The following is a 17,288-nucleotide window of genomic DNA, read 5'->3' as shown; positions in this document are numbered from 1 at the left end:
TGGAGGCTTCAGGAGAGAATCTAGTACCTGTTTGTCCAGCTTCACGGGGCCACCTGCACTTCTTGCTGCCCTTGTTTCCACCTTCAAAGCCAGCAGCACAGCAGAGTCAAATTTCTTTCTCTCTCATTCTGAATTTCCTGCTTCTCTCTTATAAGAAACACTGTGATTAAATTGGGTCCAGTGGGATAATCCGGTATAATCTCTCCATTCCCAAATCCTGAATTTAATCAGATTTGCAAATTTTGTTTTGCCATGTAAGGTAGCATATTCCCGAGTCTGGAAATTAGGACAGGAACATTTTGGCGGTGCAATGTCAGCCTACCAACCACCCTGAATGGTGCCATCAGTTGAGCTGTCTGTGGTGACTACAAAAGACAAGGGCCTTGACCTCGTGCACTTCACAGTAGGGTAGGAATTTTAACAAATCCTAGCAAGGTGATGTAGGACAATAAATAATGTATGGCAAGTGGCAGACACAAACCCTTACCTAGTTATTAATATTTAAAGAAGGAAAATGAGAAATGCAATGCTTTGCGTAGTCCACATTAAAAAGTAATACTAATTTAAAAATGGAAAGTAATTAAAAATGTTTCTGTAAAACGTATATGGAGAGATGAGAACAATAGCAGAGAATGCCATTCCAGTAGTAATTTTTATAATTTCTTGTGGTTAAGATTAAAGCAGGAACGTGTTTATGTACAACAAAATTAAGGAAATATATGTAGCAGATTTTTTTGAGTACTTTTCATTGGCAGAATCTATTATTTACCCAAACATTGGTATGTAAAAGATAGATCTACAGTTTGGAGGATAAGACCGTGAGCCTGAGGAAGCCTGCTCAAAATGGTCGGGACCCAGGACTCAGCATGAGTTGGACCGGAGTCTAAGCTTTCTGGGGCATTGCTCTTTCAAGAGCGAAGTAGTTTGTGATGTTCTGGGTGAAGAACATGGAAGAAAATGTTAAAGCAGAATGAAACATCAATTAGCTGACAAATACATGTAATCAGGGGTGTCATGGTGACGGTGCTAACAAGAGGAAAACAAGAGTCTCCAGGAGTGCCACTGCCGTCTTCAACATTTCAGTTAAGTCATGATTTGAAGAGCTTTGCTGTTAACATTGATTTTCTTTACCAGAGATTTTTTTTGACAGAAACCTGTGTTTTCAGCCAATTTATTCAAATATAGAGAGATAATTGCATCTGTACTTTTTAAGATATCTTGTGATTTCTTAAGAGGAAACTCCAAAATGAATTTATTGCATTGAAGGGTCATCATTTTAATGAGCTTTCAAATTATTTCTTCTAACACTTTTTTTTTTCTTTTTAACAAATTAGGAATTTTACAAGTATTATTTTGGAAAATTTGATGATACATGCATTTTATTCTGCTTTCCAGTTGGTTTTTGTGTGTTATGAAGCCTGGTGACATTGTCCTAAGATATTTAGTAGCCCTGGAAAGAATTCGAGTTTATATTTTTTATCTACAACTTATTATGTTGAAAATATTGAACATAGAGAAACATTCAAGTGAATAGCTTGTGTCCATGAACCCTTTACCTGCCACAATTATTTACATTTTGTCTAATTTGTTTAACCATTTGAGATATTATTTCAGATAATCTTTTGAGGTATTTTGAGATAATCATATTTTTCTTTGATGAACCACTGGAGAAAAAGTAAGTTGTAGACATAATGACATTTCACCTCTAAATACTTTAGCAATAATTTTCTAAGAACTAGGATATTCTCTCTGATGTAGCCATAATACAGTTACCACATTCAAGGAATTTCATGTTAATAACATATTCATGTTTTTCAACTTTCTAATAAAATATTTTATAATATTTTTGATACAGAATTTACTTAAAGAGTGAACCCTATCATTAATTTTTACATTTATTTAGCTTTCTTTAATTTAGAATAATTATCAGGCTTTTTTTGTTCATCGCATTGATAATTTGGAAGTACCTAGGTCACTTGTTGCACAACTGGATTTTTCTTTCATTATTCAATTCATACAGTGTGAGTTTGTGCCATCTTTAGCGATGTTAAGTTGGATCCCTTGGTTTTCTTCATTGTTAAAAGTGTCATTTTCTCTTTGTAATGACTAAGTCATCCGTAGGATGATATTTTGAGATTGTGATTATCCTGTTTACCACCAACTTTTTTACTCAATGGTTTAGTATCCGTTGCTGATTCTTCCCTCATTAATCATTACTTGGATACTTGGCATTTATCATGCTGCATCTTTCTGAAGAAAGAAAGAGAGCTTTACTGTTTCTCTTTTTTTTATAGTTTGTATTATAATTATGGATTCGTGAATTTTTTTAAAAAGACATTGTAATCCATACTGTCATGATTTCTTTAGATCCTGGAATTTTCTCATATTTTGTGAGGGGACCCTGTAAAATGGTTCTTGTGTTTTCTGAAATGCCTGCATCAGTTTTTGAGTGTTTCTTTCTTTCCCAGCAAAACAGAATCTTTCAGATGCATCAGTTACAGTTACTGTCTTACATCTGGAACCTGTTATTTCTCCAAGGAACCCTTCTTGCTTTTATTGGGGAATGATATTGCAGCCCAATATCTAGGCACTAGGTGTGCTCATTGGTACTGGGATAGCATTCCCTCTAGGTCATTTCAGTCCACTGAGCTAGAAAAAAAATACTAAAAATTGTTAAGTTCACACTAATACCTTCTCAGTCAATTTAACAACACAGGATTATTTCTATCCTTCTCTTTTCAACATTTATATAATATTTCTCCCACAATAATCGCTCTACTTCCCCAAATGACAGTATGTTCGCTAGTAAACATTATAATATAAACAACACATACAAAATCGTTTGAATTTAGTAATGTTACTAAAACAATTTTAAATGTAGTTCGAGTTTTTTTTACAATTAGAATATATCTAACTGATATAATTTTGTAAGATCATTTTGTAAAAATTAATTTTTTTCTTTATTGTTCTGTTTTCAATTTTATACACAATTAGATATTTATTTTATGCTTATATTTAATTGTATTTCTCCTATTCTTAATTTAATTTTGTTTTATGAATATGTAAAACAACAAAATCAAAATCAAATCCATAGTAAAACGTATCCTTATAAAGGTTTTATTTCACTTTTTAGAATTAGATTATGAATCTATTTCAGGTCACTTCAGTATGGTGTGAAGTATGGATTAAAATTTACCTGTTATCAATTAACTATCCTTTTGTTCAAGTACCATTTATTGAAAAATCCAATTTTTGATTGATTGCAAACTATTCATATACATATTCATGTGACATTTTTCTGAATTGGTCCATATCTATAAACTATTAGTACAAACATGCTTAGTTTATTTTAACAGATGAGTAAAACCAATGTAAATTTATTGACATAACGGATACGTTTAATCTGAAACTAGTCTTTGTCTCTATATAGATTTAAATATATATGTATAAATGTACAAATATTCTGCATTGATTTCTCCATATTATACTTTTAAAAATATGTCTATGTTGTTTTGGTATTCAGAAAGGTTTCATATTTTTTATTCGAATGCTTACCTTTATATTAAGACCTTACATAATACTGTAAGTTCCAGTTATTATTAACTAGCTTTCTACCCTATGGATTTCTGTTTTACCAGATATTCTCTGACACAAATCTATTAGCTACAGTGTAGTCAGTGAGGTTATCTTACTATATAATTTTTCTAAATTTTCTATTTATATTTTGTATTTCTTTTCAGCTGGAGCATACAATATTTGTTATTTTTCTACTTTATCTCCACTTTGTTTTAATCTTATAACTACTATAAATACATGAGTTGCTTACTGTTAGTCATTTTGCTAAAATTTCTCCCACTAACACTGGGGTGTCGAAGTTTGTTCTCTAGTAATTTTTTTTACATGGTTACAGAGTATGGTGTTTATGGAGTTATTGCATATATAAAACTCATTTTCTAAGACCTTGGTGCTTGAAGTACAACCTTGTCTAATACATAGTTCTTGGCTTACCCTTTTCACGTTTTAATTTCTTGCAAATCTGCCTCATTTCATTCTTGCAAAAAGTCTGATACCAAGTTGATTTTTATTTTCTCCTCCTCTAATTTCATTTTTCTTGGTGGGGTGATAAATGACTTAGCATCTTTTTCCTGGTGGACCTCACAGTTTTTGTTTGCTTGTTTGGTGTTAGCTTTAAAGTCTAATCATTTTATTAGGGTAGGATATGTCACTGAGATGACCATTTCAGATCAATTTCCCCAGATATCCTAAGGACACATTCTATATGGAGGTTCAAGTCTTAATTTATTTGCGTAAAACTTTCTTAGACAGTTTTAAATATATGTCCTATTCCATTATTTTATTTTTAATGAACTCTATGCATATCATATTCTTATCTTGTATATCAATCAATACATCTTTTCACTTCTTTGTTTCATGTTTTTTTAACCTCGTTATTTCCTTTTCATTGTCTCGACTGTTGACTTTCTTCACGTCTTGTATTTAGTCATTATTTCTAACGTCATTTGGAGTTATTTAAAATTTCTTTATTTATTATAGATAGTTGTTAGTTTATGTCATCTTATTTTTTCTATTCTCAGTTTTTGACACTGTAACACAAGGCATATGCAAATTATTTAAGGAGTTTTTTGTTACAATTTTCTTCTGCTTCATGGGGAAGACTTTTACCAGGTGAAATGTTATTTATCATTTTCTGTTTTTTCTCATAATGCATCTGTATGAATGATTTTCTTTACTCCCCATCAATAAAAGTGATGTGCGGTTGTGCTGAGGATTTGCGTTATTAGTTTATTTCCCAGGTTATGCCTGAACAACAGACTCTGAAGTAGTTTCACCTGCAGAATATTTATTAAGGGGCACTCAAGATTAACACCTGGGAGGTAGTGAAAGAAAGCCGTAGTGGGTGGCAGAGGGAGAAAGAGATGTCTAATTCAGGCTCAAGAACAGCTTTGGCTGTCCCCATGGGGAGATTTGGAGCTAGAATGGCCTTTCAGAGTTGCCCCAAGTTGAAGGAAATGGCCAGGTCTTTATACTCTTGCTTCAAAATGTCTTGGATGGGAGCCACCAGGAAAGAAATGTGACCTTTCATGAGGAATCTCTCTACCTCTGGACACCCCCGAGAAGCTGACACTTGAATCCATCTGCCAATAACATTAATATAGCCAAGTACAGTTTTATTGAACTGATTATGCTCATTGGAGAAGGGTGAAGTGTTTTACTATGTCTGTGGCTCAGCATTCTTTATTGTTTTTCATAAGATATTTGACTTCACCTATCTGCCTTCCTTTCTGTTTACCACCACCACCTCTCCAAAAAGCAACTCACATTCCAACTTACATTCATCCCCTGAAGCACTTCTTCCTCCTATGAACTCATGAATTTCAAGTTTCTTTCTTTGAATTCTCGCAGAAGCTAGTTATTTTGGCTTGGATTCTCCAGAAAATATATATATGCACACACACGCGAGGACACGCGCATACACGTATTCCCAAGGAAATTGGCAAGGAAGTTTAGAAAGCAGGACAGGAATGAGAAGGAAGCCAAGTAAACTTGTGATAACTGGCAAAGTTCCATGATACTCAGAAACGTCCTGATCATCAGCGGCAGGGCTGGTCTGGCATACTCCACGGTCTTCAATTCTTGGTGAAGGGCCACCTCCAGTTCTGTGTGCCTGCAAGCAAAGAGGGATCCAGAAGTCTGAGAGAGATTCTCTGGCAAAGCATCTATAAAGATGTTGGCTGTTGGAGGGAGTGAGATAGGGGTAGGAGCACATAAAAATGCCATCAGAAGGAAGCTAAGAGGATCTGGGCGGAGTGCTGCCGTTATCCAATGACATTCACTAAGCTCGGCCAAGCCTGAGAACTGTTCTCAGATTTTCTGTACTCATTCTGGGATTTTCAGTGTTTTGGGGTGACTGTGTTTTTTCTCTCGAAGGTGTCTCTCCCTTTATGTGTTTTCTGCAAAGTGCCTCTTAGTCCATTTTCTGTTGCTTGTAACAGAACACCGAAAACAGGGCAATTTATAAAGAAGTTTATGTCTTACAGTTATGGAAGCAGAGAATGCAAGAGTGAGAGGAAGTATCTGGTGAGAGCATTCTTGCTGGGGAAAACTGTCTTCAGAGTCCCGGAGAAGCACAGGTCATCCCGTGGCCAGGGGTCTGAGCATCTCATGTGTCAGCTCAGGTCTCCCTTCGTCTTCTTATAAAGCCAACAGTTTCACTCCAGTAATAACCCATTAATTCACTAACCCATTAATCCATGAATGGATTAATCTATTCTTTAGGGCAGAGCCCTCATGACCCCATCACCTCTTAAAGGCTCCAACTCTCAATACTGCTATATTGGGGATTGAATTTCAACATGAATTTTGGGAGGGGCATTCAAACCATGGCAGGTTTGAACAAACTCCTACAACGGCTCTGCTGGATTGGGGCGTTTGATCCTTATTTACACATTATTAGAAGTTTGGAATCTTCTCTGTCTCTTAGCTGTGGCATTTACCTTGATTAAATATGCTTTTTGTTTTGCTTTGTTTTATTAGGTGAGTGAATTAACAAAAAATAATCTGTGTAAGTGTTCTGAGTTTGAGAGGAAAGATGTGGGTTTAGGCTATTATCAGTATTTTAGGAGATTTGGGGAGTTTTCTTAGTGTCTTCATATAATGATTATTATTTCTTACATAAATTTACTGCTTCATGTAATATGCAAACATTTAAAATTATTTTCTTTAATATCCATGAGCAAATTTTTATATTTTTATTAATACTATATTTTTGAAATGAGGAACTTGTAGATCAATAAGCTTAAATGATTTGCTCTAGGAAGTATGAGTGAAATTCAATAATTCAGGATTTATTACCTAAGGGATTATAGTAATCTATCACTGAGTTAAAACATATGTAGGGAAACTCATATGTCATGAATCTAGAAGGCTAGCATTCTGATTAGTGGCTCTAGTTTAAGCAAACATGTGAAAACCTCCAGTTAGTTTGAAACTGACGTCAATAAATTCATCAATTCAAGCATTTATTGAATTTTTTATTAATTATATTTTTATATTTCTAAATTTCTCAAAAAAGGTTTTTCTAGCCTTACATACTTCCGAAGTTTTACAAAAATACTGCTATTTATTTAGCTTAATTTTGTAACATCATTGGAGCTCTGGTTACATCATTTCTTTCTACCTGGTCCTTGGGTTTACCCTTGTAAGAATATGTTAGGGCCGAGTGTGGTAGCTCATGCATGTAATCTCAGCACTTTGGGAGGTGGAGGTGGGAGAATCGCTTGAGGTCAGAAGTTCAGGATGAGTCTAGGCAACACCGTGAGACCCCATCTCTACCAAAAAAAAAAAAATTAGCTGGGTGTGGTCATGCACACCTGTGGTCTCTGGGGAGGCTGAGGCAGGAGGATCACTTGAGCCTGGGTGGTCAAGGCTGCAGTGAGCTGTGATCATGCGACTGCACTTTCACCTGGGCAATAGAGAAAGCCCCTGTCTCAAACATATTAGTTTCATGAAGTATTTGTAAGATTATTTTTGCTTAAATAGCATCTCATTTCATTAAGTAACCAGTCTTTGAAATTGTTAGCATTATTAGTCAAATTCCATATGTAATTATATTTTTGTATCATATGATTTTTCCAGTAACCAAAAGACTTTAATCCTCCCAATAAATCCATTATTGTAATTCAGCCAACATTTTTCTTATTGTAGATAAAAATCGGACTCAGCTTTAAATATAATCTTAGCTCTATTGAAGTTGGCAGATCCTCTGCTGCTTTCTCAAATGTAAAGGCCACATTTTGGGGGGTTAAATTTTTCTGCTATAGATTTCAATAGGGTGGGTTTTTTACAAATGTAGGACAAAGCAGTAATTATCTTGTTATATTCATTTTCCCTTTCCACTGAGTCTTCTCTCAGGTACTACAATTCCTACTACAGTTTTCTGGGATTGCTTCATTTCACAGATCCTTGATGAATGCCTGCTAAACTTTCAGGTGCTAACCACCGATAGACTTAAGTTATGCTCTCTCTGAAGTATGTGCAAAATAGGCAAATCCTAATGACTGAAAATTTTGAAAGCTCAAAGACATAAATCATCATTATGAAGATTCCATGCTAGTAAAACTTTTCTTACGAAATGATGAATGGAAAAGGAGTGTTTTATAGTACCATCGTACTATCAAAAATGTGAATGTCTGAAGAGCAGAGACACTGCTCTTCAGAGACCCTGAGTTACATTTTTGCATAAACCTGGGGCTAATACAAGCCAGACTGGGTTGTTGAATAAATTATTGGATAAATAACTTCATTAATACATCCAGATTATTTATTGAGTGAGCCCTGTCTTCTAATATTTCATGAGAAACTGGTTTTTCTTCTGTTTTAATCAGTTTCAATAATATTAATGAGATCTAAAATCTGCCGATATTTCAAGTGGAGCTAAACATAAATTAATAGTAATGATTCAATTTTCATTTTATTCATTTATTAATGATCCTTTCAATCACACTTTTGAAAGGAATTTTTGCTCTAACACCATATGGCTTAAACATTTGCAATTAACCATTTTATTATATCAAATGCACAGTGTGAAGTGAATATACTAACCAAATCTAAATGCAACTATTCGGGGGGAAGTGTATTATTTACAAATGTTTTAATCAAATTTCCTTGAATATTATGCAAAAAATTCTGTTCAACTTCAAAAACCTTCAGTTCTCTTTAACTTTTTAAATAAGACATGCATTGATATTTTCAAGATTCTAGAAATATGGTTTAGTTTTCCATCTCAAATCTCCATATATCTGAAAGAAAATTAATTTTATTTGTTGGGTATACATATAGCTGTTTCAACAAATATATTTTCATTTATTTAAGAAAATTAAATTCAATGGAATAATGTTAAATGATTTAATTTTTAATCTTCTGGATTGATTTCAATTTCATCTGTTATTTATTCCTAAGTCTTGGTCCCTGAGTTTCTGTGGCAATAACATTAAAATTCTTTAAAATATTAAATAGCAAACTAAGCTATTATGAAGAATTCAGCATATTGGGTAAGAGACAGTTCCTAGAATTAAATCATTCTTCCATCAACAATCATCTCCAAGTGAACATTGGGATAAATCAAGTGCCAGAGATCCAAAGCTTATGCTGTAAGTCTGTTGTTCTTGAACATCTGAGGTCAGTGTACATTAGAATCACCTGGAGTGCTTTTCAAAAGTGCTTTTCACAGATGACAGCCCCAACTCCAGAGCTTCTGACTTAGTAGGTGTTGGGTGGAGCTCAAAGCTTTATATTTATAATATGTTTCTAGGTGTTGCTGCTGATGCTGCCAGTCCAGGGACCACACCATGGGTAAAATCTCTAAATCCAGGTGCTTTAAATAAGCTCCCTTTTCAACGTTGCAGTAATTATTTGAAGGAGGAAAAGGGAGGCTTTGGAACTCTGTGCTCCTGGCAAGTGTTCACTGCACACTCTTCACCAGTCATAGGCTTCCTGTGTTGTCTGCCATAGAGAGACCATGAAGATGAGTCACATGGGTGTCACAATGATAAGGATGGCTCAGGACTCCAGGTCACCTGTTATCTCTTGCATTGCAATACCCCTGCACCTCTACACTTTCCTGTTTCACTTTCCTTATTCTATGTTTCCCTAATTTCTGAAACCTTTCAAATACATCCCCCAGAACTGAATTTTGAACATCAGAAAAGTACCCTTGGTTCTCAAAGTCTCCACTTTTCCTTTTTTGCTTTAACTAAAGTTGGCCTCTTCGCTGAAGCCATTGCTTTCTCTAGTGCCTTCAAGGAATATCTGTTTTTTCTCCCATACGTCCCACTATGTGGCCTGGAGGTGGAATAGCTACCTTAGTTTCTCTTCATTGCCATTTCTAAATTATTTTCCCCTCCTTTTTCCTTAATTCCATCTCCACTTGTTTATGATACTGACATTACATTTTGTATACAGAAAACATTTGACGTGGCTTTTCTGTTGAGCCAGGATAAGAATCAGGATGTGAAGGACTATGTAAAAACTTTAAAAAAATAGATAATTATAACCTGTGTCAGATCCAGAGTACCTCATAACAAAGTGTGTTTGCATGTGAGCACGCACACCCCTCTCTGCGTATGGGTATATACCTGTATGTGTGCATATGGGTGGACATGGTGACAGTGATTATTTATCTCCAGTGACACAGAACATCATCCATAAAATTTCTCACCACTCAATTTTTCTTTCCACAATGCCAAATCAATAGCCCAGTTTTATTTGTTTATTTATTGTGAAGTTGAAATATCCATATATCTGCACATTTCCTATTCAGTTCCAGACACCTAGCCACTATTGTCACTGGAGACCTTTTATGTTTATACATTGCTTTACCATCTAGCATAATGCTCAGCACATTAGATTTAACTTAACAAATACACTTTCAAAAATTCTAAAATGTTGAAAAGTTAAGATAAAGACAGAATTTTTAAACTTTTCATAGCATACTTTAAATATGTGCTTTCATTTCACCTAAATGTTTTCATTTGAACACCAAAATTTTAAAAATATGTTTTAATTTAATTTTATAAATCCATGAAAAGTTATTGAAAGATGTTGAAGATACCTGAAATGTAGCATCAACTTTTTGGGACTTTCGGTTATTAATCTCATTCAATATACACTTGATACCATTTTCAGAATAAAACCAATCAGGCAAATGGAAGATAGCGGTTATTCTATGTGGAATTTACAATGTTCTTATGATTCCTAGGGACATGTGAACCAAATTGTTTAAGCTCTGTATTTATTGACAGATATTTATATCTCACCGCTTCTGGAAAAATGTTTTTGCATTCTCTAGGACATAACTCATATAGCATATTAAAGTACCATATTTAAATATACTCTCAAATTTACAGGATTTTTCTTACCAAGGATGTATAATTATTTTCATACATTTTTCAATTAGTAGGTAATAGATTTGTTCCTATAATGATGCCTATCTCATGGCAATAGCTGTTTGATCTGTATTCTATTTTTCATGTGTTTCATTGACAAACACTTTAAAATAGCTTCATCAAATATAAATTACAGTGATTAATTTAATGCAGCATCCAGAATGAAATAGGAATAAGCATTTACATTAAAAAAATTGTCATAATTCAACACGACCAAGTGGTTTCCTTGGCAACAAGAGATAGTAAAAATTTATTTGTGAATTTAAAATTATATTACCTCATAATTTGACGCACATTCTCATTATTTTAGTTTTATTGTGGGGAAATTATTTTTGTAATGAAAAAAAACTAGATAGAAGAACTCTGTCTTTATAAAAGAAAAAAATGTTAAACTTACCCAGATCCAGAGACAACAAAAAAAAATGTTGTTAAGCACAATAGGCTTGGTTCAATTTAAATAAAAACAGTCATAAAAATATTAACTGACAATTTTTGAAAATACTCAACAGTTTTATATAAATAAGTATGTAATCAAATGAACCTGAGATTAAGATTATTTAAATTTGTTGGTCTCCAGACACATGCTAGATGTAGGTTCTTTCACAAAAGAAGAAAACAGACAATGAACTTAAATTATTTTGATTGTCAGTTATCATCATTAACTTTCATTGGAAAATAATATTACTGGCAGGGCACAGTGGCTCATGCCTGTAATCCCAACACTTTGGGAGGCCAAGGTGGGTAGATCACGAGGTCAGGAGATCGAGACCATTCTGGCTGACACGGTGAAACCTCATCTCTACTAACAAATACAAAAAAATTAGCTAGGCATGGTGGCGGACACCTGTAGTCCCAGCTACTTGGGAGGCTGAGGCAGGAGAATGGTGTGAACCTGGGAGGCAGAGCTTGCAGTGAGCTGAGATCAGCCACTGCACTCCAGCCTGGGCAACAGAACGAGACTCCATCTCATAAAAATATATATGTATATATATATATAGCAAAATAGAACTACCGTATCTGTGAATTAGTCAAATTTTTTCAGAAAAACAAAACCAGTAGGATACATATACTTTAAGAGACTTATTTTGAGAAATTGGCCCACGAGATTGTGTGGACTGGCAAGTCCAAAAATCTGTAGGGCAAACTGGCAGGTTGGAGATTCGATTAAGAATTGGTGTTGTAGTCTTGAGTCTGAAGACTGGGAACTCAGGCAGAATTTCCATGTTGCGGTCTAGAGACAGAGTTTCTTCTTCCTTGAGAAGCCTCAGTCATTATTTTTGAGGTCTGTTCTGATTGAATGCAGCCCACTGACATTATGGAGGGTCATCTGCTTTACTCAGAGTAAACTAATTGTAAATGTTAATTACAACTAAAAAAATAAAATATTTTCACAGCAACATCCATCTAGGTAAGTGTCAAACAAGTATGTGCTCACCAAAATCTAGTCAAGTTCATACATTAAATAAATCATCACATTAATAATAAAGATTTCAATTTCAAGTAACTGAAGCCCAAACTCAAAGTGATTTGAATAAAACAGATACTTATTATCTCTCATCAAAGTGAATCCAACATGACCCCAGTATTGGTATAACCAGATTCTTTCTGTCCTTCAAGGATTGGATTTTTTATGTTGACTTCATCTTCAGACTTATGGCAAGATAGTTATAGTGTTTTGATACTTCACAATCCAGAAACAGAAGAAAAAGCAGTTTTTTTTTTTTTGTTTTTTGCTTTTCCTATATCTCTTTCTTAGGATTAAGAAATACTTTCTAGAGGTTCCAAGATGACCGAATAGGAACAGCTCCAGTCTGCAGCTCCCAGTGTGAGCGATGCAGAAGACGGGTGATTTCTGCATTTCCAACTGAAGTACCAAGTTCATCTTGCTGGGGCTTGTCAGACTGTAGGTGCAGCCCATGGAGCAGGGCAGGGCATTGCCTCACCTGGGAAGTGCAAGGGGTTGGGGAATTCCCTTTCCTAGCAAAGGGAAGCCGTGACAGATGGTACCTGGAAAATCCCACCCTAATACTGTGCTTTTCCAATGGCCTTAGCAAATGGCACACCAAGAGATTATATCCCGTGCCTGGCTTGGAGGGTCTCACACCCATGGAGCTTCACTTACTGCCAGCACAGCAGTCTGAGATCAAACTGCAGGGTGGCAGCAAGGCTGGGGGAGGGGCATCCATCATTGCTGAGGCTTGAGTAGGTAAACAAAGTGTCCTGGAAGCTAGAACTGGGTGGAGCCCACTGCAGCTCAGGGAGGCCTGCCTGCCTCTGAGTACTCCACCTCTGGGGGTAGGGCATAGCTGAACAAAAGGCAGCAGAAACTTCTGCAAACTTAATCGTCCCTATCTGACAGCTTTGAAGAGAGTAGTGGTTCCCCAGCATGGAGTTTGAGATCTGAGAATGGACAGACTGCCTCCTCAAGTGAGTCTCTGACCCCCGAGTAGCCTAACTGGGAGACATCTCCCAGTAGGGGCTGACTGACACCTCATACAGCCGGGTGGCCCTCTGAGATGAAGCTTCCAGAGGAAGGATCAGGTAGCAACATCTGCTGTTCTGCAATATTTGCTGCTCTGCAGCCTCCGCTGCTGATACTCAGGCAAACAGGGTCTGGAGTGGACCTCCAACAAACTCCAACAGACCTGTAGCTGAGGGTCCTAACTGTCAGAAGGAAAACTAACAAACAGAAAGGACATCCACACCAAAACCCCATCAGTACGTCACCATCACCAAAGACCAAAGGTAGATAAAACCACAAAGATGGGGAGAAACCAGAGCAGAAAAGCTGAAAATTCTAAAAATCAGAGCACCTCTTCTCCTCCAAAGGAACACAGCTCCTCGCCAGCGTGGAACAAAGCTGGATGGAGAAGGACTTTGATGAGTTGACAGAAGAAGGCTTCAGACGATCGGTAACAACAAACTTCTCTGAGCTAAAAGAGGATGTTCGAACCCATCACAAAGAAGCTAAAAACCTTGAAAAAAGAGTAGATGAATGGCTAACTAGCATAAACAGTGTAGAGAAGTCCTTAAATGACCTGATGGAGCTGAAAACCATAGCATGAGAACTAAGTGATGCATGCACAAGTTTCAGTAGCCGATTTCATCAAGTGGAAGAAAGGGTATCAGTGATTGAAGATCAAATGAATGAAATGAAGTGAGAAGAGAAGTTTAGAGAAAAAAGAGTAGAAATATAAGGAACAAACCACCAAGAAATATGGGACTATGTGAAAAGACCAAATCTACATCTGATTGGTATACCTGAAAGTGACAGGGAGAATGGAACCAAACTGGAAAACACTCTTTAGGATATTACCTAGGAGAACTTCCCTGACCTAGTGAGGCAGGCCAACATGCAAATTCAGGAAATACAAAGAACACAACAAAGATACTCCTTGAGAAGGCAACCCCAAGACACATAATTGTCAGATTCACCAAAGTTGAAATGAAGGAAAAAATGTTAAGGCAGCCAGAGAGAAAGGTCAGGGTACCTACAAAGGGAAGCCCATCAGACTAACAGTGGATCTCTCTGCAGAAACTCTACAAGCCAGAAGAGAGTGGGGGCCAATACTCAACATTCTTAAAGAAAAGAATTTTCAACCCAGAATTTCATATCCAGCCAAACTAAGCTTCGTAAGTGAAAGAGAAATGAAATCCTTTACAGACAAACAAATGTTGAGAGATTTTGTCACCACCAGGCCTGCCTTACAAGAGTTCCTGAAGGAAGCACTAAACAAGAAAAAGAACAACCGGTACCAGCCAGTGCAAAAACATGCCAAATTGTAAAGACTATTGATGCATCAACTAATGAGCAAAATAATCAGTGAACATCACAATGACAGGATCAAATTCACAAATAACACTATTAACCTTAAATGTAAATGGGCTAAATGCTCCAAATAAAAGATACAGACTGGAAGATTGGATAAAGAGTCAAGACCCATCAGCGTGCTGTATTCAGGAGACCCATCTCACATGCAGAGACACACAGAGTCTCAAAATAAAGGGATGGAGGAAGATCTACTAAGCAAATGGAAAACAAAAAAGCAGGGGTTGCAATCCTAGTCTCTGATAAAACAGACTTTAAACCAACAAAGATCAAAAGAGACAAAGAAGGCCATTACATAATGGTAAAGGGATCAATTCAATAAGAAGAGCTAACTATCCTAAATATATATGCACCCAATACAGGAGCACCCAGATTCATAAAGCAAGTCTTTAGAGACCTACAAAGAGACTTAGATTCCCACACAGTAATAATGGGAGTCTTTAACACACCACTGTCAACATTACACAGATCAACGAGACAGAATGTTAACAAGGATATCCAGGAATTGAACCCATATCTGCACCAAGCAGACCAAATAGACATCTACACCCAAAATCAACAGAATATACATTCTTCTCAGTACCACATCACACTTATTCCAAAACTGACCACATAGTAGGAAGTAAAGCACTCATCAGCAAATGTAAAAGAACAGAAATTAAAACAAACTGTCTTTCGGATCACAGAGCAATCAAATTAGCACTCAGGATTAAGAAACTCACCCAAAACCACTCAACTAGATGGAAACTGAGCAACCTGCTCCTGAATGACTACTGGGTAAATAACGAAGTGAAGTCAGAAATAAAGATGTTCTTTGAAACCAATGAGAACAAAGACATAATATACCAGAATCTTTGGGACACATTTAAAGCAGCGTGTAGAGGGAAATTTATAGCACTAAATGCCTACAAGAGAAAGAAGGAAAGATCTAAAAATGACACACTAACATCACAATTAAAAGAACTAGAGAAGCAAGAGCAAATACATTCAAAAGCTAGCAGAAGGCAAGAAATAACTAAGATTAGAGCAGAACTGAAGGAGATAGAGACAAAAAAAACCCTTCAAAAAAGTCAATGAATCCAGGAGCTGGTTTTTTCAAAAGATCAACAAAATTTATAGACTGCTAGCAAGACTAATAAAGAAGAAAAGAGAGAAGAATCAAATAGATGCATTAAAAAATGATAAACGGGATATCACCACCAATCCCACAGAAATACAAACTACCATCAGAGAATACTATAAACACCTCTATGCAAATAAACTAGAAAATCTGGAAGAAATGGATAAATTCCTGGAAACATATACCCTCCCAAGACTAAACCAGAAAGAAGTTGAATCCCTGAATAGACCAATAACAGATTCTAAAATTGAGGCAATAATTAATAGCCTACCAATTAAAAAAAGTCCAGGACCAGATGAATTCACAGCCGAATTCTACCAGAGGTACAAAGAGGAGCTGGTACCATTCCTTCTAAAACTATTCCAATCAATAGAAAAAGAGGGAATCCTCCCTAATTCATTTTATGAGGCCAACATCATCTTGATACCAAAGACTGGCAGAGACACAACAAAAAAAAATAGTAGTTTTGACCAATATCCCTGATTAACATCAATGCAAAAATCCTCAATAAAATACTGGCAAACCAAATCCAGCAGCACATCAAAAAGCTTATCCACCACGATCAAGTCAGCTTCATCCCTGCGATGCAAGGCTGGTTCAACATATGCAAATCAATAAACGTAATCCATCATATAAACAGAACCAAAGACAAAAATCACATGATTATCTCAATAGATGCAGAAAAGGCCTTTGACAATATTCAACAGCCCTTCATGCTAACAACTCTCAATAAACTAGGCATTGATGGGACGTATCTCAAAATAAAAAGAGCTATTTATGACAAACCCACAGCCAATATCATACTGAATGGGCAAAAACTGGAATCATTCCCTTTGAAAACTGGCACAAGATAGGGATGCCCTCTCCCACCACTCCTATTCAACATAGTGTTGGAAGTTCTGGCCAGGGCAATCAGGCAAGAGAAAGAAATAAAGGGTATTCAATTAGGAAAAGAGGAAGTCAAATTATCCCTGTTTGCAGATGACATGATTGTATATTTAGAAAACCCCATTGTCTCAACCCAAAATCTCCTCAAGCTGATAAGCAACTTCAACAAAGTCTCAGGATAGAAAGTCAATGTGCAAAAATCACAAGCATTCCTATACACCTATAACAGACAGAGAGTCAAATCATGAGTGAACTCCCATTCACAATTGCTTCAAAGAGAATAAAATATCTAGGAATCCAAATTACAAGGGATGTGAAGGACCTCTTCAAGGAGTACTACAAACCACTGCTCAACGAAATAAAAGAGGACACTAACAAATGGAAGAATATTACATGCTCATGGATAGGAAGAATCAATATTGTGAAAATGGCCATACTGCCCAAGGTAATTTATAGATTCAATGCCATTCCCATTAAGCTACCAATG

Source organism: Colobus angolensis, unplaced genomic scaffold (genome assembly GCF_000951035.1).
Source record: "Colobus angolensis palliatus isolate OR3802 unplaced genomic scaffold, Cang.pa_1.0 Scaffold327, whole genome shotgun sequence".
NCBI lineage: Eukaryota > Metazoa > Chordata > Mammalia > Primates > Cercopithecidae > Colobus > Colobus angolensis.
The sequence above is the reverse complement of the archived record's forward strand: the minus strand, read 5'-3'. Positions refer to the sequence as shown.